Genomic DNA, 22,859 nt, shown 5'->3' with positions numbered 1-22,859 from the left:
GATAACTGACATAGTAATCTTATTACCTGACAAATATAATGTCAAGAAGGATATTATCAACCCAAAAAAGAAACACCAGAACAAGATGATATATTTATCATAAGCCACATCCATCCATTTGCATACTGTCTATGGCTTCTTCCTCACAACAGTGGCACAAATGACTTGCAAACTCTAATGTACTTTCTCTATGGTCTTTCACAGAAAACGTTTATTAACTCTTGATATATATAGCTGAGTACTCCACGGAGAGAAAGAGAGTGGAGCAAAAATAATATTTTAAGAGAACCAGAAATACACAAATGACAGAACTGGTAAAGAACAACATTAAAAAAGCTATTATGTCTGTATTCCATAGGTTCAAGAAGCTAAAGGAAAGACCGCACCTGTAAAATGGAGACACAAGATAGATTTTTTAAAACACTAAATTGAATTTACACTGATAAAGACTATAATATCTGAGATGAAAAAAAATCACTGGATGGGATTCATGGTTGATTAGACATAGCAGAAGAAGAGATTAGTGAAAATGAAGACATATCAATAAAAAGTACTTATTTTTAAAAAATGTAGAAGATTGAAGGCTAAAGAAATATGGCCACAGAATCAGTGAGCACTAGGGAAAATAAACACATGATTTGAGTTGCTAAGAGACAAAAAACCAGGAGTACAGAGAATATTTGAAGAAATAACAGGCACAGTTTTTCTGAATTTACTGAAAACCATATATCCCAAGATCCCAAAAACTCAATAAGCTTCAAGTGCAAGTGACATGAAAAAGACTTCACCAAGTCACATCAGAATCAAATGCTTAAAATTAGGGATAAAGAAAATCTTAAAAGCAGCCAGAGGTAGATAAAAGTACATTCCATGTAAAAGAACGATGTGTCACAGCAGATTTCTCATTGGATATAATGCAAACCAGAAGTACTAAAAGAAAAACTGTCCACCTACAATGATTTACCCATTGACAATATCTTTCAAAAACAAATACTAAATAAAGACTTTTCAAATATATAAAACCTATGGGCCATAAAAAGCTTTGGGACTAATAACTATGTAGGTACATATAAAGTTTTTGTAAGAAAGTTATTTAAATATCTTTAAAAAAGGGTCTGCTCTTTAAAGCAAAATTAATAACTGTGTAATATGGTTTATAACATATGTCCAAGCAAAATATATAGTTGCGATTGCTCAAAAGCTCAGAGCAGAAAAATGGAAATACTTCATTTTAAGTTTCTTAGAGTGTACATGAATTTGTGTTGTATCACTTAAAGGTGGACTCTGATGGTTAAAGATGTATACTTATAGACCCTAAAGTAAGCACTAAAACATTTATAACTAATGCTCCATTGAACAAAAGAAATAATATGAAATCATAAATAATACCCAATTAAAATGAAGGCAGAAAAGAAAAAAAAAAGGAGCAAAGGAAAAATGGGACAAATAGAAATCAAATGGCAGGATAATAGATTGCCAATAATCATATCAAATATAAATGATCTAAACCACAGTTAAAAGGTAGGGATTGTATGTATAAATTTATATATATATATAGAGAGAGAGAGAGAGGACACAAAATACATTTATAGGTTGCCTGAAAGAAATCGTTCTATAAAGAAATGTTAAAAGCAGAAAGATAGGAAAAGTAGTGATATATATGAAATGTCTGAAAATAAATGATCAACATATGAAAATATGTTTTTCTCTTAAACATGAACAAAAACTTGGCTAGAAATGGAACTCTTTCATGTATGTTATAGCTGTGTTCTGTATGAACTGCTGACCTGGAGTTAGTTTAGAGATCATATATTTGCTTGCTGATGTGTTTTTCTTGGCTCGTAGAGTATTAACAGAAAATGTGAATTTGTTAATGACTTTAAAAAAACTGGAGATTTCACATAAAAATTCATAATCCTGGCTTTCCATGAAAGGCTCGAACAGTTGGCAGCCCTGGAGAGCATTCTCACCTAGCAATACAGAACTAGAGTCCAATGGTTACTTTTGCCCGGCACTCTTCAATTCACCATACTTCGTGCAGTACTTTACTCATTTGCATTATCTGTCTGACTTCTGTTAGTAATTAAATAATTGCGATTGTGAGCCCCGACATTGCTTTACGGGTTTCTAGAATTTTGTGTTACTGGAAACACTGCAAAATGATTCTGGCTTTGTTGTTTGGTTTGTTGTGACTTCTTTTTTTAATGCTTTGCCTGGATTAAGGTTTCTTTAAAAGTTGAAACCACAAATATACAAAAAAGAAACTGAATCTATATAAACCTATGTCTAATTGTTTTTCTCCATTTACTTGTCTGGTACATAATTTGTTTTACATATTGAAGTATTTAGCTTACTAAGTTTGGCTTCCAATATAATTTATTACTTTTATTTCTTTATGATGACACCAGTTAGACATATGTTGATGAGGTCTCTATGACTTTAATATCTATCATTTTTTCTATCACTGTTTCTGTTGTAGGATTCGAAGCAATGGCCAAGAAAGAATCTTGAGCATTCTGTTTCAAGGACTTGTCGATTTGCTCTAGGTAGCAAGGAAATTTAATAATTTTTCTTCTGCCTTTGTTTCCCACATCAGTCTCCACTTCCTTGTTTTTTTTTTCCTTCTGGGTTCTAAGACACTTAAGATTTTACTCCTCATTAAAAGCTCAATTTTCCATAATGTTGATACAGTTTATTGTTTCTAATAATTTTAATTCTGTAATTACATTTTAGTTTTTGAGCATATTAATAATTTTTGAGCACTTAACTATATGCCAAACACCATTCAAACATTTTGAATATATTATTTCAATGATTTTTCCCAAAAATCTTATGAAAAACATACTATTATCATCCCTTCTAAAGGTGAAAATAATGAGGCTTTCAAAGATAAGTAACTTTTTTAAGATAAAAGAGGTAGGAAATAGTGGAACCAGGATGTAAAATTAGGCTTTTTTTTTTTCTTAATCCAAAACCCATGCTCTTATTTAATGAGCCGCATGGCAAGCTTTATCTCTAAATGGTGAAATAAATATTCCAACATCTGGATCTAAAAGGTTATCCACACCCATGTTGGCCTCAGTAGTGTTTCACTCCCTAGGATTATCGGGCAGAGATGCAGTAAAGACTGAGTAGGGCCAAAGGGGAGAACAGTGTGTTTGGATTCCACGTGGAGAAGCTTTCACAAAACAGAAAGGTGCACCTGTGCCTCCATGAGGTGGTGTAGATGGCAAATCCCTCCCCGTATTAACCCACCTGGCTTTGTCATTGTGCCCCCAGGCTAAAGCTTTCCCTGCTTGACTCTCCAGCTTGTTTGCCTGACACATTTTTGACCAATACTGCTAGTTTCCACTGCTTTTGAAACTGCATCTTTTTCCCTGTTTTCATGAGCATTGTAATGGAAAGACTGCAGAGGGAGAATGGGGAACTGCTGACTGACAGAGTAGCCAGAATGCCCTCTTTTCATATTTAAGGAAGATGAAGCTAGTAATTGTGTTTGCCCTCCTGTGCCTAAAACCCAGTGTGTGCCAACAGTCTTCTCTAAACCCTACACACAGACAAAGTACCTGTTGACTATAACTTCAGCTGGTCTTTGAAGCGCCAATTTCTGTTTACTAATACTATCTTTTCCATTTTCTTATCTCAGAAGTATTGTACGGGAAAAGGCATATATAAGTTTACAAATTACCTACATTATATTGAGATGCTATTTGTATTTTTTCCTTAAAAATATTCACTTTTTTATAAAGATTTTATTTTTATTTGAGAGAGAGAGAGTGTGTGTGAGCCCGAGCAGGGGGAGGGGAAAGGGCAGGGAAGGAAGAAGACTTCCTGCTGAGCAGGGAGCCAGATGCAGGGCTCAGTCCCAGGACCCTGGGATCATGACCTGAGCCAAGGCTTAACCGACTGAGCCACACAGGCACCCCAATATTCACTTTTTTTCAACATCTTTAAGACCAAGTAGAATTTTGATGTGATAACTTTAACTGATATCTTTTCCATAGTCAAGATTTCATGATTTCCAACCTTCCAAATTCTATTTCACGTCCATTAATGCATGTTAGTTTAATGAATGGCCTTTGTGGAAGTGACAATAGCTAAACTATACAATCTGTTAAAAATCCATTCTACCGTGGGCTACTTCTTCATTACATGACTTAGGGAGGGTAGAACAAGTAGGAACCGAAAAGGACGGAGTGTGAAATTTAGGCAAAAATTGTGGGCCAAAGCTTGAAATTAAAATTCCAATTAAAGCTTGGTTTAAGAAAACAAAAACAAACTGACGGTGGAATGGGATTGTGTGTGTGTGTGTGTGTGTGTGTGTGTGTGTGTGTGTGTGTGTTCACTGTGGCCCATGAACATACTATGAATTAGCTCATTGGCCATGCCTGCAGTATTTCTTAGGGAAAGAATGGGTAGCTTGTTAGCATGATCTCATCCATCCTCAAGGAGAGGAGGTTGCTTATGTGCAAAGGCTTTTAACAATAATAATTCTGAAGAGAGGAAGTGTTGCCCAATGCTTACAGTCAGCTGCTTGGATTCTATTTCTGGATCCATCAGCTTTTTTTTAAGGAGGTTTTCAACAGGTCGCATTTTCTTAGGACTACCGTTTCTATATCTGCCTTTGATCGGCATACTACGATTTTCCATTTTATTACTTCATGGCTATTTTGTGAGTTTTAAAAACCTTAGGTAGTAATCTGCAAAAATGCTTTAGAGTCACTGGAGAGCCTCCAAACCAAGGAGGAAGTGTTACTTCTCTGGAGAAAATGTAATACCTTTTCATAGCAAGTGTTGTGTGGTCTTCCTTTCTTTCCTTTTTTTTTTTTTCTTTTTAATGGAAAGGCTCAGCAGTGCCAAGTAAATTCTATAAACTTTCTTTCCAAAATTGCCACTTAGCAGCACCTTACCAGAAGCTTTAGGCATTTTACATGACCTCATTATTAGATACATTTTGTGGCAAATACATTTTCTTATTTTCTTACTATGTTTCGAAGGAAAAAAATCACTGGGGGGGACAGAAATTTAGGAAACATTTCTGGAGCAATGGTTGTCGTGCATGTTGAAAATATACTTGTGAGAACAAGCCCACTCTTTCTTATAAGATGCCCTGGGTAGGTAAGTGAGCAGAAGCCCATGATTACATTGTTTATATGTTTGGGACCAAAGAGGAAGCATAGGTGTTTGACACTTAGCTTTAGGAAAAACGACTGAGCTAATGGGTTCGCAAGTATCTAGAAGCCAAATATGTACATTCATCTGTCAATTCATAAGAAAAACCTAAATTTGCAACATGGTCAACCATTTAAAAGAGCACATTCATCTGTGTAGTTTCACAAAAACTGAGGGAGAACAATGCCTCCTTTCAGGATGAGAAAACTCACGTGTGGGGTTACTAATGGATTTGTCCAAGGTTGCCCAGCCAGAGAGCTAGTACTCTAGTCCAGTGTTTTGATTCTTCAAAATAGTAATTAATGCTCTATCCTTGATTCACAACGAGGGAATGGAGGGGGGCAGTTCTCACACATTTCATGTTCCCTACCCAGCTCGTCTGCAAACTTGGTTAAGCAATGTCCCGCCAGTGGAGAATCACTGACCAAGTCAGCTGTCATGATGCCTGGCTTCTCTCCAATGTATTAGGACAGAACAGAACTTGCCAACCAGAGAATATGACTTCTTTGTAGATGTTTTTCTTTTCTTTTTATGTAAATGATGAAACTATATCATGAACATAAAATACTTAGCTTCATTTTCTCAAGCAAGCATTTTCATGTGCCCAGATACTTGTGACAATGTTTAGTCCCACTCAGAGTTGAAATTTGGCTGCTGTTTTTATGCCCTGATAATAGTCCTAGCCATCCTCCATGCCTGTACCTAAAACTAACATTCCCCAGGCTTAATTCCTTTCACTGCTGGTGCCTGAGTTTTTTACTAATATACATTTTAACTGAAAACACATGACATCGGAGAGATTAAAACCTTTCTAAAACATAACCAAGACACATTTCGTACTTGATTTTCCTCTGGACCTTTTTCCAATGAGCTTTTCATGAGGTTGCAAATGTTAAACTTCACACTGGTATCTATGTTTTGGCATAAATTGGGAGACAGAAATAAAATGGGCTCCTTTTCTCGTGAAAATCTCCTATCAGGCCTCAGAAAAAGAAACGGGAACTGTTTCAAGAGGGACAGACCTTAATTTTGTTGCAAATCCTTTTCTGCCTTCCGAACTTCGATATCAATATGTCACACTCAATTATTTCATTAAGTACTTCATCTCCTCTGTAACCTGCTTGTCTTTGAGGACAAACTTTAGATCTGCCGTGTACACGTCTGCAATATTTCCACTCAAAGGACACCTGCTGACTCTTAACCGGAAAGCTGGTGTGCATTCTTTTCCTCTCCCCTTCATAAATATATATTGCGATTGCCACTGTTATTAAAAAAAAAATTATCCTTTGGTCCTTAGTGATCTACCGTGCTCTACTCTCCTTCATTCTTAAGCTGACCTTGCTCCCTCAGAAAGACAAGAAGACAACCTTAAGTGACAACGAGACAAATTTCATTTTGTTGGGAACTGCCTTTTCAATTATTTCTCTCTTCTCGATTTCTCCTTGCTGGCCTGGTCCAAGCTGTTGCTTTGACAGGGGTCTCTAACCTCTAAATTAAAATATGCAAATTGTTATGTTTCCTGCACTAGGACCAGTAGAACCTATGCATTGTAATTGCGAAGGATTGCTCAGTTCTGTTTGCCACCAGAAGAATGTAGTTACCTACTTCTGCCATTTCCTGTTATGAGAAAAATAATACCCTGCAGATGGATACATTAGAAGCAATACATTTATACATCAGTATATTTCTATTTTAAAAAGGAAAGCTTATTCTCTGTGACCCACATTTTGCCACAAGGAAAATATGTCCAAATATATCCAAAGACTTTCACAGACTTGGTGGATATATTTTAAATGTTTCAATAGTGAGACCTAGTCTACCTTAATCTGAAACCTAACTACGCTTTTAAGTACTTAATTTTTATTTAATAGACTTGAAATGCAGACCCCTTACTGCAGGTGGATTTTTCTTTAGATTCCTCTGCTGGTACATTCTTGGGATTGGGAATACTTCTCTAGTCGCCTGATCAATCAGTACTGTTCCAGGCTGATGAGCATATCATTTTCAAAGCTATCCTACCTACTGTTTGCCTGTATGTACGGATACAGTATTTTCCTAATATATTTTAAAAGCTCTGTTTCTCAATCCCATGATAAAATCAGCTTTATAAATACGCACTGTGATGATAAATGGTATGTACAAAAATTGCTTAAGGCCTATCTCTATGATGCTGTCATACTTGCCATAGTTCTCGAAAATTTCCGAGTGATCATGGAATTTCCTGAGCTTCGCGATTCTTTCCAAGTCGTGTTGGGATTTTTGGGGTGAAAGCCTATTTGAAAACCACTGAATGAGAATCAGCTATGTATAAGAGAAGCAGCAATAGTAAATAAAACTACAAGAAAATCCAAAGGTTCTTTATTGCTTTGGGATAGATTTGATATTTTCTATTTACTTTTTCCATCAAAATTTGATTGTCTCATATTGGGTTAAAGTGAAATTTTAATACTTAAACATTTGTTGAAAGGAGGAAAGCATAACAACTAATCAGAAGAAACCCATATCGAGGTTAAAATTTTACACAAAGTAAACCACAGGGAGAGAGACGAACTCTAAATTCAATGTGAAGACATCACATGCCAAGTCCCATCTCTGTTGGTAAGGAATAATATAGACACTGGGTAAAGACCTTATTTTCCAGGTGAATTAAATTCCACATTCCACATCAGTGAACTTTAAAGTTGAGAGGACTTTGATCACCTTGTCTACCCCTTGGTTTAAATAGGGTAACAGGATAAATTATGTGACAGGTAGCATATCATCAGTTTATAGAAAGGCAAGTCTAGAATCCAAGTCATTTGTTCTTTCATTGAATGAGCACTGCACTGAGGAGTGACAGGGTTGGAGAAATCATTTGAGGCTATGTGAAGATGGGAGGTGTGCAGGGGATAAGATAATTATTGACTCTTACCCCAGTCCAAGGTCATTTGAAAATGGGCAGGGTCTCACCAATCTTCTCTCAACTCCTGAATGCTGTGGAGTGAGGACCTAGGTCTAGTAGATTCTCTGCTCTCATTGAGTTGGTCTTCCTCTCCAAGAGACTGTGAAAAGTCATCCCCCAATTACTGTGTTTCACAAGATGGCAAGTGGTTGTTAGATCTTAACAAGAAGGGGAAAAATCATCCAAAAAAAGAAGCAATAAGGAAACAGTACACTTAAATAACACTATAGACCAGATGGACCTAACAGATATATAATGAACATTCTATCCAACAATAGCAGAATACCCATAGTTCTCTAGTGCACATGGAACATTCTCTAGCACAGATCTTAAGTTAGGCCACAAAACAAGTCTTAGCAAATTAATAATATTGAACTCATGGCAAGAAAATCTTTTCTAGCATAATAGTATGATACTAGAAATCAGTAATAGGAGGAAAACTAGAAAACTCACAAATACATGGGAATTAAACACCACTCTCCTGAACGGCCAATGGATCAAAGAAGAGATTATAAGGTGAATAAAAAAGTATTTTGAGACAAATGAAAATGGAAATACAATATACCAAAATTTATGTGGTGAGCAAAAACAATAGAAAGAAGGAGGTATATAGCTCTACATGCATACATCAAGAACATAGAAAGACCTCAAGTACTCGACCTGACATTGCACCTAAAGGGACTAGAAAAATAACAAACTAAGCCCAAAGTTAGAAGAAGGAAAACAATATAATAATTAAAGCAGAAATAAATGAAATCGAGAACAGAAAAACAACAGAAAAGATTAACAAAACTCGGAGTTGATTCTTTGAAAAGAAAAAAAAATTGAAAAACCTTTAGCTAGACTGACCAAAAGAAAAAAAAAAGTGAGATGATCCAATTTAATAAAATTATAAGTTAAAGAGGAGACATTACAACTGATAACACAGAAATACAAAGGATCATAAGAGACTTAAATCTCTACACACTAACAAACTGGACGACCTAGAAGAAATGGAGAAATTCCTAGAAATATACAACCTATCAAGTCTGAAGCGGGAAAAAATCAGAAATCTGAACAGACCAGTAATGAGTAATGAGATTGAATGATTGAATCAATAATTAAAAATTTCCCCCAAAACAAAAGCACTGCGCCAGATGGCTTCACTGGTGAATTCTACCAAACATTTAAAAAATAATGAATGCCATTTCTTCTCAAACTCTTCAAAAAATTGAAGAGGAGGGATCACTTCCGAAGTCAATTTACCAAAGCCAGATAAGGACAGTATAAGAAAGGAAAGCTATTGGCCAATATCCCTGATGAATATAGATGTGAACATTTTGAACAAATAGTAGCAAACCAAATTCAGCAGCATAGGATAGGAGAATTAGGGGAGAAAAATGATTTAGATTTGTGGAATCTTGCTAAGATGATCATGTTTAGAAAAAGGAAAAATATCACTATCGTTCTGCATAGAAGTGCTATCAATATTTTGGTAAATCTAAGTCTTACTGTACTTTATTGACCTTATTTAGTCCAACAGAGATATCTTCAGACACTACCACTATCAAATATGAGCTTGATAATGGCTGAGATGTCACAAGAACTTTCTGGTGATAGTTTCTCCGTGAGCAAGGTGCTGTGATTGAAAGCACCGATGTGTGTGGAAAGAGGGTCCCACCAAAAGCAGGAAGGGAAGGCACACAGTGTCAGCATTTACAGTGTGGCATATGTTGATCTTGCAACAATACTAGGATGGGCTGGCTTTGAGGAGTGCCATTTTAAAAATAATTTACCAGTAGAGTAAATGTGTACGTAGTAGGAAATTATGTGCTAATATTATACCCTAAGGAAAATTAAGCCATAAAATCCTCCCCAAAATTCAGTTAGTATTACACCTGTCAAGAGAGGCTGTATTATCCAACCAACAGGCAAGGCAGGCATAATTAACAGACCTAAAGATGCAAAGTCTTTTGTATTTACCTTTTATCAGAGTCTATTTCTCTCTGATCTACTAACGGTAGGTACACGAGTGGTTTCTTATAGGAGGATCTCCCACACGGTGGAAAAGAGAAATGGGAAGGATCCGTCCCTCCAGGAGGCATCCCGTCTCTTCTGCTGGATCTTGATCATTATCTAGTCACATGGTTCTAAACTCTACGAGAAGCTAGAAAATATTGTTCTGATCTGGGTGACTGTGCATTCAGGGGAAACTGAGAAGTTTGTGCATTAGGTAAAGAAGAAGGGAAATTGGTAGACAACCAGCAGTTTCTGCCACTTCACATTCAACTGATTTTTATTGAATAAATGAATGCCATTCGTGTGACATTTGTTTAAAATCCAGAACGGTAATCTGGGTGAATTCCCCACTGAATCAGAATAGTGTTTCTAAGCTCGCATTATATAGCTGTAACCCATATTTGCGTTAAGTATCATTAATAGGAGAATGTAACTCACAAATATTCTTTTTCTGATTACCGATATTTATGTTCTCCTTTCTGTAGGACTACTCAATGTGGCTCTGTAAAATATGTCTGTGGTTAAGAGGAAACAAATAAGCACACCAAAGTTGGTCTGAAAATATTAAAGGAACTCTATATGCGTACCTATTCTGAGAAACGTAGTAAGGAAAAGAAACCAATATTCTATTTCCTATTCCTACCCATGGAGTGTCTCCCTAATTCTCTTTTTACCTTTCCAGGCCAACTGACTTGCTCTCACTAAGACCACTTGGCACATCCTTATCTTCCCAGCATGTGAAGAAGAATGTCAACTCCAGCCACTATCCCACATTTCTGTCTACTTTCTGTAATATCTAGCAAGGTTGTGGTTGCTTAATTAATTCAGAGTAATGGTACTAATGATTAAATAACATGTATGATCCTCTTCAAGAAAAGTAGCAGTAAGTGATTTTGTTTTTCCTCCACCAAACCTTGTTTAAATTAGCTATGTTCGTTTTCTAGTGCGTTAGCCGGCCTTAATTGAAATTCAGTTTACTATATTTTAGTGATTACCTCCACATTATGCACTACTCTGCCAAGGGCTCGCAAATACTCTTATTTATATGCGGCCTTTGGGCTTCCCAAAACTATTATAAAAGCAAGCTGACCTAGAGACGCACGTGTTTTCTCTAAGGGACTGAAATGTCTGCTTCGTATAGGTAATATTAAGGGCAACGATTTATTTAAGTTTGAAGTAGAGAGAGCAAGTGAAATTGCATAGAAGATATTGATGTCAAAATTCAAAGGATCATAGAAATTAATAAAGGTAAAGACAGATAACATAAAAGTTGATCAAATTTTAATCTAAATTATCCTATGCAATTTTAATTAACCTATTGTTTCTAATGCTAAAGTTAAATAATTTATAGATGCTGTTGGCATGTTTTAGAGACATTATTAGTTTCTCATGTTTCTTTTTCTCTATTCACATACTCAATCCACCCTGTTGAAGTAATTAGCATAATCACCAACATTATAAGATCATTTTCCTCACTCCAAATAAATGACCATCAAACTCATGCCTTACTCTCTATATTCAGAAACGCTTAAATAGTTCATTATTACCCAAATGACTATGGGGAAATGCTGTGCATAAGATGAAAGGAATAATGACTCATGCCCCCCACAAAGAAGATGAAACTCTCCCACATAAGAATTAATTCACTGTAAGATATCTGAGTATCAGGATGATAATTGAAAGGACTAAAAATAAAATTGAATGCAATAGGTGATCTAAAGGTTATGAGACTTGTCACTAAACAATTAGATTTTTTTTTAATTTCGATAGGTTTTATAAATATTACCATGGCTTGTACTCTGAATGTAGATTACTTTTAAATGGAGTTTTCTTGTATCTAAATGCATATCTAATGAAAATACTTCGTATGCTGCAAGCTTTCCCCTCTATCACCTCAAATTCTATTGATAAAAAGCTAAAGGTCATGAGACTTATCACAAACAGAAGATTTTTTTTTTTTTAATTTTGGTAAGGTTAAGTCTTATAAATGTGACTATCGCTTCTGTCTGGAATTCAGAACAACTTTTAAATGGTGTTTTATCTATCTAAATGTACATCAAATGAAAGTATTTTTATACGTTGTGTCTTTACATTTCTTACAGCAATTCTAAAAAGTATCTGAAACAATATAGCCATTTAATTATCCAACAACAATATCTTCTCTTGTTAACAGGTTCGATGGATTTTCAATTCTCAACCTATAGTATCTGAAACAAATGAGGAGAAATGTGGACAAATAATATCATCCTCATTTTTTTAAAGATTTGATTTATTTATTTGAGAGAAAGCAAGTGAGAGAGAGAGAGCATATGTGCACAAGTAGGGGGAGGGGCAGAGGGAGCCCGAGAAGCAGCCTCCCCAGCTGAGCAGGAAGTCCAGTGCGGGGCTCGTTCCCAGGACCCTGGGATCATGACCTGAGCCGAAAGCAGACACTTAACTGACTGAGCCACCCCATCGTCCCTATTGTCTCCATTTATTAACAAATTTGCTTATAGGGTTACATATTGATTTGCATGGCATCACACACTGGTTTAACAATACTGGTTAATAACAGAATTTAGATTTCTTAACCTTGAACCTAGCGCCCAGGTCTAAGCAAAACTGTGAAGATAGGGGTTTACTCATAGTCTATTTTCTTTTTTGTGCACAACCGCTTTTTTTGATTCCAAATACCTTCTGTGTCCAAGTTTGTCTCTAGCAAAGAGACAAACAGTCTCTGGAAGTCTCTGGGAGTCCACCTCCAGACAGTTAGCCCAGGACTAAGTCACATCTGTTAAGCTATAAGCCTCTTACAGTTGGTATCCATATGATAGGTAGGTCGGTGTCTATAGCGACAGGTGATAAAATATTTTGAAACTCACCCATGGTGCGCATCCTCTAAGCCAAGCCACTCCTTTCATAGGAGACATTCCTAACAGAACGCAATGGCAGAGCTTTCTCTTCCTCTCCTGAGTGTCTGCTCCACTTCAAATTCTTACAGTCCCAGAGAATCTTATACAAGATCAGGGTCCCTCTTCACTTTGGCCAATGTAAATTTCTGAGGTGAGTTTTTAACTTACCTTTAATGTCTGCAGTGGTGGCTGTCAGGGACTACTGTTCACTGTTCATGTCAATTTGGGCACTGAACATCTCTAGACATTGTCATGAAACTTCAAGTCATTGTAGATACGCAAGGTTTTTGTGACAGTTTTCCCAGCTGATGGCTTTGAAGCATCTTGAAAAATGAGGGCTTCTTCCTAATTTGCAGAAATGGTCGATAAACATAATTTATTTCTAATTTCCAAATGGCCAATAAATACATCAAAACGTACTCAACATCATTTGTCATTAAAGAAAAGCAAGTGCAAAATATGATACTATTGCACATCGACAAAAATGGCTAAAATTAAAATAATTTAGAGCAAATTAGACTCACACGTGGTACACCTTCATGCAATTATTTCAATACATTCTTGGCAGTACCTAATAAATCTGGACACACATATACCCGCTAATAACAATTGTGGATATATCCAACAGAAAGGCGTATATATGGACTCTAACAGAATAGTAAAAAAAAAAAAAAAAAAAAAAATCTCAGCATACTTCATTAAAAACAAACTCTGGGAATAAAAACAGTACCTACAGTAGATGGATAAAAAAATTGTGATAATGGGCAATGGAATACTATCTACCAAGAGAAAAGAACAAATATTGCTACATGCAGAAAATATGGATAAATATTGAGAAGACCAGTCATAAAAGAGTTAATAGTACATTATTTCACTTATATGAAGTGAAAAAGCAGGCAAGTGAATCTACGCTTGTCTTTGCAGTTGAATGACTGGGCTCTTGATCTGAAAGGTGGATGCGGATATTTGCTTTATAAAAGCTGACTGGCTACCTACTCATAAGGTAGCAGTGGGATGCCATGTATTTCATTTTGTTTTGTTTAAAAAAAACAAAAAACAAAAAAGGAAGTCCACATCCAAAACAGAGATTCATCTCTCAGAGTTAGATTCACATTACCCAGGTACACGAGAGTCAGATGGGCAAACAGAATGCCAATCTATTCATTTAAATCGGTAAATGTAGTGGTGTCGTAGACAAGATTTGTGTCAATATAATCAACACATTTATGCCATGGAAACAACCCCCACGGGAAGCAATATTATGCAAATACGTGAAGAATGACTGTCGCCTAAGACATGTCCTTTCATTTCACAATGCACAGAACTTTGACCGTGCTAAGTATGGAGAGCAAATCTGTTCACTCAAGAGCTACTTAGTTCTTTCCAATGACACTGGTTGAATTTTGCTGCTCAAACACCCAAACACTTTATCAAGTTCATCTCCCAGTTCTCCTATGGCTACAGACACAATTTGGACATACGAAGCAGTTTGCATGAAGAATTCCAAGCCACTCAGGAATAGCGTGACTCTCAGAGAAAGTCAGGAATTGACACTATCTCATTTTGTAAGTGGTAAACTCAGGTTTAAAGACATTGGAACTTAATCCAAGTCATGTTTATCTTGAGGCCACAGATAAAACCAGAAGAGGATTCAGGATGCCGGGCTTCGACTCAGAGGTGCTGCCCTCACTCATTCAAGAGCTATGTGTCGAGAAACGGCTTTTTTTTTTTTTTTTTTTGTGGCCAACTGTTGCCTTATGTGCTAGAGACCAAGCTGTCATTGGAAAAGCCTTCGCCCTCAAGGTGATTACATTCTGCACGGCAGACAGACAGACCATACATCTGCAGACAAATAAGAAAATTTCACTTAATGGTGCACTCTCTGAAGAAAACACAAACCAAGATTAGGGATAAGGGCTGATGGAGGCTGCACACACATCTGGATGTTCTCATGGAGGGGGGCCAAGAAGAGCTGCCCAGGCGAGGGGACAGAAAGTATAAAGACCCCGAGGCAAGAACAAGGTTGGCACCTCTGAGGAACAGCAAGGGGCTCAGCATGGCTAGAGCTCATCGCAAGGAAGGGTGGGAGCAAATGAAGTGGGAGAGGCAGGCAGGGGCCAGATCACGTTAGGCCTCCAAACCCATAAGGAGGGGCTTGGTTTTTAAGCCAAACCAGAAAACATTTGTAGGGCTTTAAACAAAACAAACATAATGCCGATGCCTTGAAAAGAGTACTCTGGCACGTTGTGTAGAAACATGCTTCCATACTGAGGAAATTTGGAAGTGAAATACCTTTTCAGCACCAGCACACTTCCTTTCCAATGGATAAACATTCTCTAAAATGCCTCATAGTAACACCCAGCTCAGTGACTTCTCCTTTACATTTTGCACGCAGTTGATTTCTTAGAATTTTATGGTTGCTAACAGCACCCCTGCTTTCATGGAAATCTAAGGAATATCTGAAAGAAAGGACAGTCTTATCTAATGGGTGTCTAAAGAGAAATTTAATGATAGAGGGATAGCATATAACTTAACATCGTCAATGCATGATATAAAAAATAATTCCCTCAGTGGCCAAAATTTGTAGCAGCGTTTACGGCTGGCCTCCTCCACCACTCCGCATACTTCTGGCTGAAGGAACATGGGAGCTTCTTGGATATGTTTTCTAGTTGGGTGGAGATTATCATCTCTAGTCCTCCCCAAACTCGAGAGCTTGTTTTCTGTATTAACCCAGATCTCTGCAAATAAAACGCACTGACGAGGTTGTCAGCTCGCTAATTATAGATGGCCTATCTGCTCTTCATGCATTTGCAACTATGAACTGTTACTTACCATCTTTGTTATCCTGAGATCCCCCGTTGCTTAGCTTGCCCTGGAAAACAAATGTGGAGAGGCACGCTCAGGACATTATCTCCTCCTTGGCTATCGCTGGAGTGAACCACCAAGCACAAGGAAATGGGTCAGGGATGAATCCAATCTCATTAACATCTGAAAGTTTTCATCTGGTAGAACATACCGTCCTCCTCTCAGAGCAAAACAGATCCCTCCCCAAAAAAGTTATTAGTGAAAAGTCCAACCTGGGGTCCCTGTGGTGATACTTTTAATGCCATGAGCAGTGGATGAAGTGAGATAACTAATAGACGGCTTGTTCCTGGGGAATGTACGTCAGCCCTTCTCAGGAAGCAGATGGAAATTTTAACCCACTCACATCTGATCTCAGTTTAGAGCCATCTTTCTTTCCTTCCAAAGAACGGAGACAGAATTTCAGGCGAGTTAAATCACTTGCCCGCAAACGAAAAGTTGAAAATGATGGGATGAATCACTGCTCTGACCTTCTGCCTGGATAGAGTTAACTGCCTACGTTGTTTGTCTTCCAAACCTAAATAACCAGGTTCTGGCACTTACCCTTCGGCTGGGAAGGGTTGTGGGATTCAAAGTGGAGATCTTGGAATGAGCCTGCAGGCGTGCACGGGCGCACGTGGGCACACACACGAGCGCGCGCGCGCGCGCACACACACACACACACACACACACACACACACACACACAGTGGGATAACCTTTGTTCCCTTTCTCAGATTCATTCTGGCTTCTCACTGAGTTCAGCCAAAGGAAGGCTCTGGTAGAAAGGGCAGGAGCAGAGTGAGGTCAGGACGCATGTGTCCCACATTTGTCCCTACTGGCCCATTGGCTGGCAGTGGGTGTATTTCTCAATGAAATGCCAGAGCTCTATCTGGCTGCCCTCTCCTACAGCTTGGGGTCTCTCCAGCTCTCTTGACCTGGCCATACCTCTGGTCAAGTAAGCACATTAATTTCTTCTCCTCTGAGTGTGCCGTTTCCTTCCTGCCCTGTTAGGCCAGCCCTTACTTACAGAATTAGATTCCAAAAATCGTACATGGCGGTGGAAGTTCCTATGGCATACGTTTGTTATCATGATGCAGATTATTTTACTATAGAAGGATCAAGGCTCCAATACAGTCATCTAAGATATTTCATTAGAATAATTTGAAAAAAAAGCAATTTTATGTAACTCTCAAAACAGTCAACTGGTGAAGATTTGCCTTAGCACGTATCAGCCCATAAATTAAGGTTAAACTTTTCAAGTAAATAGGAGATGAGAGCTAACATTTATTGTAAGTCCTCTGAGTACCAGGGAATTTACCTACTGTACTCTAATCTTATAACAACTATATATGAATTAGAGTTAGTAAAAATCAGAGCAAATATTGAAAGGCTAACCTCACCCTGAGCTATTTCCACGTTATTCATACTGCCACCATTCAAAGGTGTTACTGCTTATTTTCTATTTTTATTATTTGCTATCAAAGAGAGGAGAAGGCAGAATAAAGAGGAATTTATGAAAATTCAGCAAACACTGTAATCATTGATGCCTCAAAGCACTGCTTTTGGAGCTGCTGTGATCTGAGTGTTGTGCTCCCTTAAAATGGATATGCTGATAGCCTAACCCCCGAAAGGTGATGCTGTTATTAGGTGGGAGGTTCTCTTTATAAACCCTCAGGAGCAGGACTGGTGCTCTTTATAAAAGAGGCACCAGAGAGCTCCGTGGCCCCTCCCACCATGTGAGGCCAGGAGAGGTCGGCCTCCAGGAGAGGGTCCTCTGGCCACTCTGATCTCAGACTGCCAGGCTCCAAAACTGTGAGAAATAAATCTCTGTTGCTCATAAGCCACCCGGCCTGTGGCATTTTGTTATCATGGCCTGAAAGGATCAAGACAGAGGCAGCCATCTCAATGCTACCCAGCTCGCTTGAATTTGGGTGTCAGCTCCTTGTCAGATTGCTCCTTCTCAAGGGTCAGGGATGGAGCCCTTCATGAGGTGGGGGAGCAGGAGGGGAGCTCACAGGCCGGTACAGGGGTCTGTCCACAGTCCTTCCAAACGAGAAACCGCTACCTCTTTATGCCGAAGGCACTGGTTCTCCGATCTGGGTGAAAATTAATATACTTCCTTATACACGTAGAAGGCAGGGTTCATGTACTATCTCAATAAAACCATGGATTTTGAACACCATTTCCCCTCTAGCATATCCGCCGAAGTGCAAAACTCCAGCACAAATGCCTTTCCACATTTTTTTTCTCCTCTTTCCATTAACAAATGGTTATTGTGGCTGAAGGATTCCCAGCTGTCCCCAAACTCATTAGTGAAGCAAGCCACTGACCGGCATCTCTCTTCCTTTGTTCTGTGACTGGGGGGGGGGGGGGGGAGACCACCTAGAATGTCCTGCAGGTTGGGTTCCTACAGCTCTTCTCTTCCTGCCGCTTTCTCCCTCCACTGTCTGACTTTCCTCTGGGTTTGTTCATGTAAATGAAGCTCACCTGGTCCCCGCCCACCACAGAAGCTAGGCTGCCCCCATCTCCAGGACACCCTTGATCCCTCTGCAGCCATCTTCCTGGGCTTCTCCCCGCAGCTCAGAGCACAGGGGTGGGTGGAGGTGAGGAAGCCCTGTTACCCTTGGCCATTCCCTGAGCTTAACTGCAGAAGAGCCTATCCACTGCAGCCAGGCAGCGTGCCATCAGCATCCCTGGAGGATGCTGTCTGGGAGGCTCTGGCCTTTCCCACTGCCCTTTTAAGGATTTATTTCCCTTTCCTCTCGGGATTTGCTGGTGCAACTAATCTCCAGATCTGTGTGTTCTCCTCTCCCTTTTCATGTCCCTATTTGCTCTTTCCCTTCCTTCTTTACTGTGTCTCCTTTCTTTCTTCCTTCCTTCCTTCCTTCCTTCCTTCCATCCTTCCTCCCTCCCTCCCTCCCCACCCTTCTTCCTTCTTTTCTCTCCCTCCTCCATTCCAACCTTCATGCTTGCTCTTTTCTGGGCAAAATGGTAAACAAAGAATGGTAAGCAAATTTTAAAAGGTGGTCATTAAGAGGTGAACCCCAACTGCTTAGAAGCCTGTAGTTGGGAATACTTATTTTCAAAGAGAGGATGCACTTAATAAAAAGGGCCACGCCCATGCAGAAGGCATACTGAATTAAGGCACACCTTTCAATCCTATAAATTAGATGAAATGTACTTAACTCTCCACATATAAAATAAAGAATGGCATAGATTGCATACAACTTTTGTCCACCTTCACTCTCTATTTAATTTCCTCAAGAATTAGCCTTATCCATGCTGAAAAACAAATTAATTCCACACATCCTTGTCCACATGGGTATTTCCTTCAAAATCAAGGATCGCAAAGGCGTGGCATGACTTCCACACTTTCCCTCCAGGGCCCATGTTAGTCTTTGCTAATCACTCACTGTTATTTTTACACTTGGGCACAGAGGCAGCTTCTATTTTTCTCAAAACAGTAATCCAAGTTGATTCCACCCGTTAACAGAGCACATCACTGGAGGAGAAGTCTATTCCCATTCCTGTAAATAAACACCAGATACTCACTGATCATCCACACCTGTGACGTTGAGGCTTGTTTTTTATACTCCTTAAAAATTACCAAAGTGTGCTACAATGATTGCACATTACATTAATAATCAGACACAGATGTACTTTTAATGAAGAAATCGACTACCCTATGTAATTTGAAGACAGAGGTGCCAACACGCAGATTTCCTTCTGACAAAACCAAAGTAGAAAGTCATGCCAATTATCTGAGCAATTCCTTGTCTCCTACCTGGTTTTTGAAGTACTATGAACACCCCAAGGTAGACATATTTAATGATGTCATTTTAAAAACATGAAGACCAGTTAATTTTCCAACTATTGATTTTCCAAACATATCTTAAGACATTTTCTATGATTTGTATAGGGGCAAAGAGGGAAGGGTGATAGCAAAACATTCAGCACTGTGATGATTAGTGGAAACTTACAAGTAGAACACAAGAGGCTAAAAAGAAGAAAAAAAATTGTCCTTAAGGGAGAAAATGTTTTATTTCTATTTCAACTGATAAACCTTCAAATTAGTTCCAGCATAACACTTGGAAAAATGTTAGTTAACATCCACAGGCAATAATAACACCCTAGCTTAAAGGGTGTGTGTGTGTGTGTGTGTGTGTCTGTGCAAGTGTACATATGTGTGTAAACTTCTATCTAATTCACTGAGACTTACCTTTATCTTGACATTTACCTGGACTTTGGTAATGGCATTTATACTTAACAATTTATTCTTAACACATATCTTACAGCGTTATTCTCCAAAGAAGCTCTTGGTAAATATTGGTCAAGGATCCGGAATCTGTCAAGGAGCCTAATATTGGCTTTCACTTTAAGCAATCTTTTTTTTTCATTTCTATATAAAGAAAATCAGAAACCATTAGCACTCAGGATTTAAGCTCTCATAAATGTCTCATGTATAATCCTGGGTATGCTACCAAAGCCAGGGGAAAAATTTGAATAATATTATGATAGGCTGGTGTGCGGTACAATTACTAAAATGACTTAGCTACATCTCACCTACCAGATGCTCCCATACACCAACCCTACACTTACAGAGAGCCCTGGATTCTCAAAGAAAAGTCACAAGGTATATGCATTTGTTAATTTGAAAAAAAAAATGATCGAGGGCCTCTTATTACTGCATTGTGTGTTTCTTAGAAAGTGAGCAAGATACGTTCCCCGCCTCACTGTGTGCACAGTTACAATACAGGGTGCCGGGATGGTTCATGATCGTGGCACATCGATACCACCTGGAGGGCTTTTAAAAAACACACATTCTCGGGACTCTGCTCCAGGCATCCTGAATCGGACCATGTTGCGGCAGGCCAGGGGAGCCAAGAGAGAAAGCTCATTTCCCAGAGGAAATGAGTCTCAACAAAGGATGGGAGTTATTGAGGAGAGGCTTGTGTGAGGTTGACGTCAGGGCCGGGATGGGTCAGGAGCAGTGATGGTGGGGCAGGTAGAAAGAAATGGGAGTGAGAGGACAATGTTGCGCTCTGAGGGGTCAGCACGGGTTCCACCCTAAATGTGAACACATGCGGATTCTGGTGATGTCATAGCATACAATGCCGAGTGGGGCTGGAGTGCGGACAGAGTTGGGAGAAACAAAACTAGTGACATGAGCTCTCGCTCATACAGGACCTTGGAGGGTTTAGACTAGTCCTAAAGAGTTTAGACTATTTCAGTAGAAGTTGGCAGAGGAGAAATGTGCTGAGGGTCCCATCGAGATGGTTCTGGCTTGGGCAACGGAATGGGTGCTGTTAACATTTGCTGATGTACAGAGCCCAGGAGGGAAAAGTCGTTTGGGGGGAAGGTGAGAAATTGTATCTTTTAACACAATTTTGAGATCCTTGTATTACCATCTTGTGGCAATTAATGGCTATAAAATCCAGGGGAAAGTTAAGAGTCACCAATCATTGATTCAATAAACCCCGAGCCCTTCCTCTGGGCTACACGTTGTGATAATTCTAAAGATACAATCGTGAAGAAGAGGAGACACGGTTCCCACCTCTGCGACCAGGAGTGTGGGTGTTTGTCAAAACTCTGGGAGTGCAAGAGATCACCCAAGAAGGGGGTACGGTTGCAACATGGAAAGGATTTAGATGATGAGGGACACACGGGAACCTCTATGTAAATGTGAACTACTAATTAAACAAGCAAAATCAAAGAGCATCATCGCAAAGCAGAGCATTAGATGAAGTGTGGCCAAACGATCCAACAGCTGTGAAAGGCCTCTCTGAGAACCCACTGACATTAAAACATTTTGAAAAAGCCATTGATATGAACATCGGGGAAAAGAGCAAGGAGAGGCACAGGGAATCGCTGATGTGAAGACCCTGAGATGAGAGTGTGTTCGAGGGTCCCAAGAATCCAGCACTGGGCTTGGAAAGCCCCGCTCATGCATTTGTATTTTAGCCTAAACGGGAGGGGAAACTGTTCCATGGTCTTAAGCAGGAGAGTGACTTGATCTAATTTATATTTTTAAAAAATGTTACTCTGGCTGTTGCATGGAAAACGGACTTTGCAAGAGGAAGAGTGAAAGCTGGGAGACGCTTCGGTCGGTCAAACAAGATGACGGGGGCTTGACCTCAAAGTGATGGATGTGGTTTATTTTCTGAGGGTGGAGGAGAGGAGGATGGCCTTGCTGATGAATCCAATGCAGGGAAAGGAAGGAAACAAGGGCAACTCCTAGTTTGGGGGAGCAACGGTGGAGGGGATGCTGATCCCTGCAATGCAAAAACAGGTAGGACAGCAGGATACCCGAGTTCAAACGCTCCTACTTGATTCCGTTTTGGCTTTTCTACAAGTACAGACTGGGCTGCTTGAGGAAGAAGACCGCACTGCCTCCCACAAATGGCTTGTGCCTCTTGGCCCTGTTTTCCCCAACTGCTTCTGATGTGGCAGTCTGAAAAGAAGGCGCGCTTTCCGAATGAATCAATAAATGAGAAAGCACGCTCATTCTTGGAAAACGAGGCTCCTTCTCTTATGCCCTGTTTCTCCCCCTGCTTAATCTCACCTTTTCCCCCTCGGACATTAATCTCTACCATGGAATACTGGGTCTTTACTCAGTGAAATATCAGTGGAAACAAGTTGTAGCTCTTCTCTAGACTTGGAAATAAAATGAACAGGCAAAATAAAGGACGTTTCTTAACATGGGCTTTTCAGAGAGCACATTTCTCCCTGTAGAGACATGGAGTTTCTGGAACTATTTGACCCCAGGAGGGATGGATGCAGAAAAAGTCAGTAAGTTCCTCCGTAATAGTCAAGGAATCAAACCAGGCCAGTCAATGCTCAGTTTTTCCTTTCCCACACCTGAGGTTTCCAGGGCCAAGTACTAGTAAGACACATCTCCGACAGTTGACAGAGACCTAGGAGAGGCCACTCTGTGACTTTATTGGAAGTTACCAATTATTTCTCCCCACGTTTCACAAATGAACAGAGAAAGCGTTCTCTGCAAAGACCAGCCAA

The 22,859-nt window shown here is 39.2% G+C and overlaps 1 long non-coding RNA gene across 10 annotated transcripts in view; it reads right to left on the bottom strand.

Annotated features, from left to right (window-relative positions):
• Positions 1-16,502, bottom strand: part of LOC113264525 (uncharacterized) — a 99,465-nt gene extending 82,963 nt beyond the window's left edge. For 6 of the 10 annotated variants that reach the window (XR_008956647.1, XR_008956643.1, XR_008956646.1 and 3 more), the window contains exons 1-2: positions 15,835-16,073; positions 13,171-13,347 (exon numbers count right to left, since the gene is read on the bottom strand). This is a non-coding gene — a long non-coding RNA (uncharacterized LOC113264525). Of the gene's footprint in view, positions 1-13,170; positions 13,348-15,834 lie in introns of all 10 variants that reach the window. The other 4 variants (XR_008956642.1, XR_008956649.1, XR_008956645.1 and 1 more) reach the window with 4 other exon arrangements.
• Positions 16,503-22,859: the final 6,357 nt, after the last annotated feature.

The sequence above is a fragment of the Ursus arctos genome, unplaced genomic scaffold (genome assembly GCF_023065955.2).
Source record: "Ursus arctos isolate Adak ecotype North America unplaced genomic scaffold, UrsArc2.0 scaffold_31, whole genome shotgun sequence".
NCBI classification, from domain to species: Eukaryota; Metazoa; Chordata; class Mammalia; order Carnivora; family Ursidae; genus Ursus; species Ursus arctos.
The sequence above is the reverse complement of the archived record's forward strand: the minus strand, read 5'-3'. Positions and strand labels throughout refer to the sequence as shown.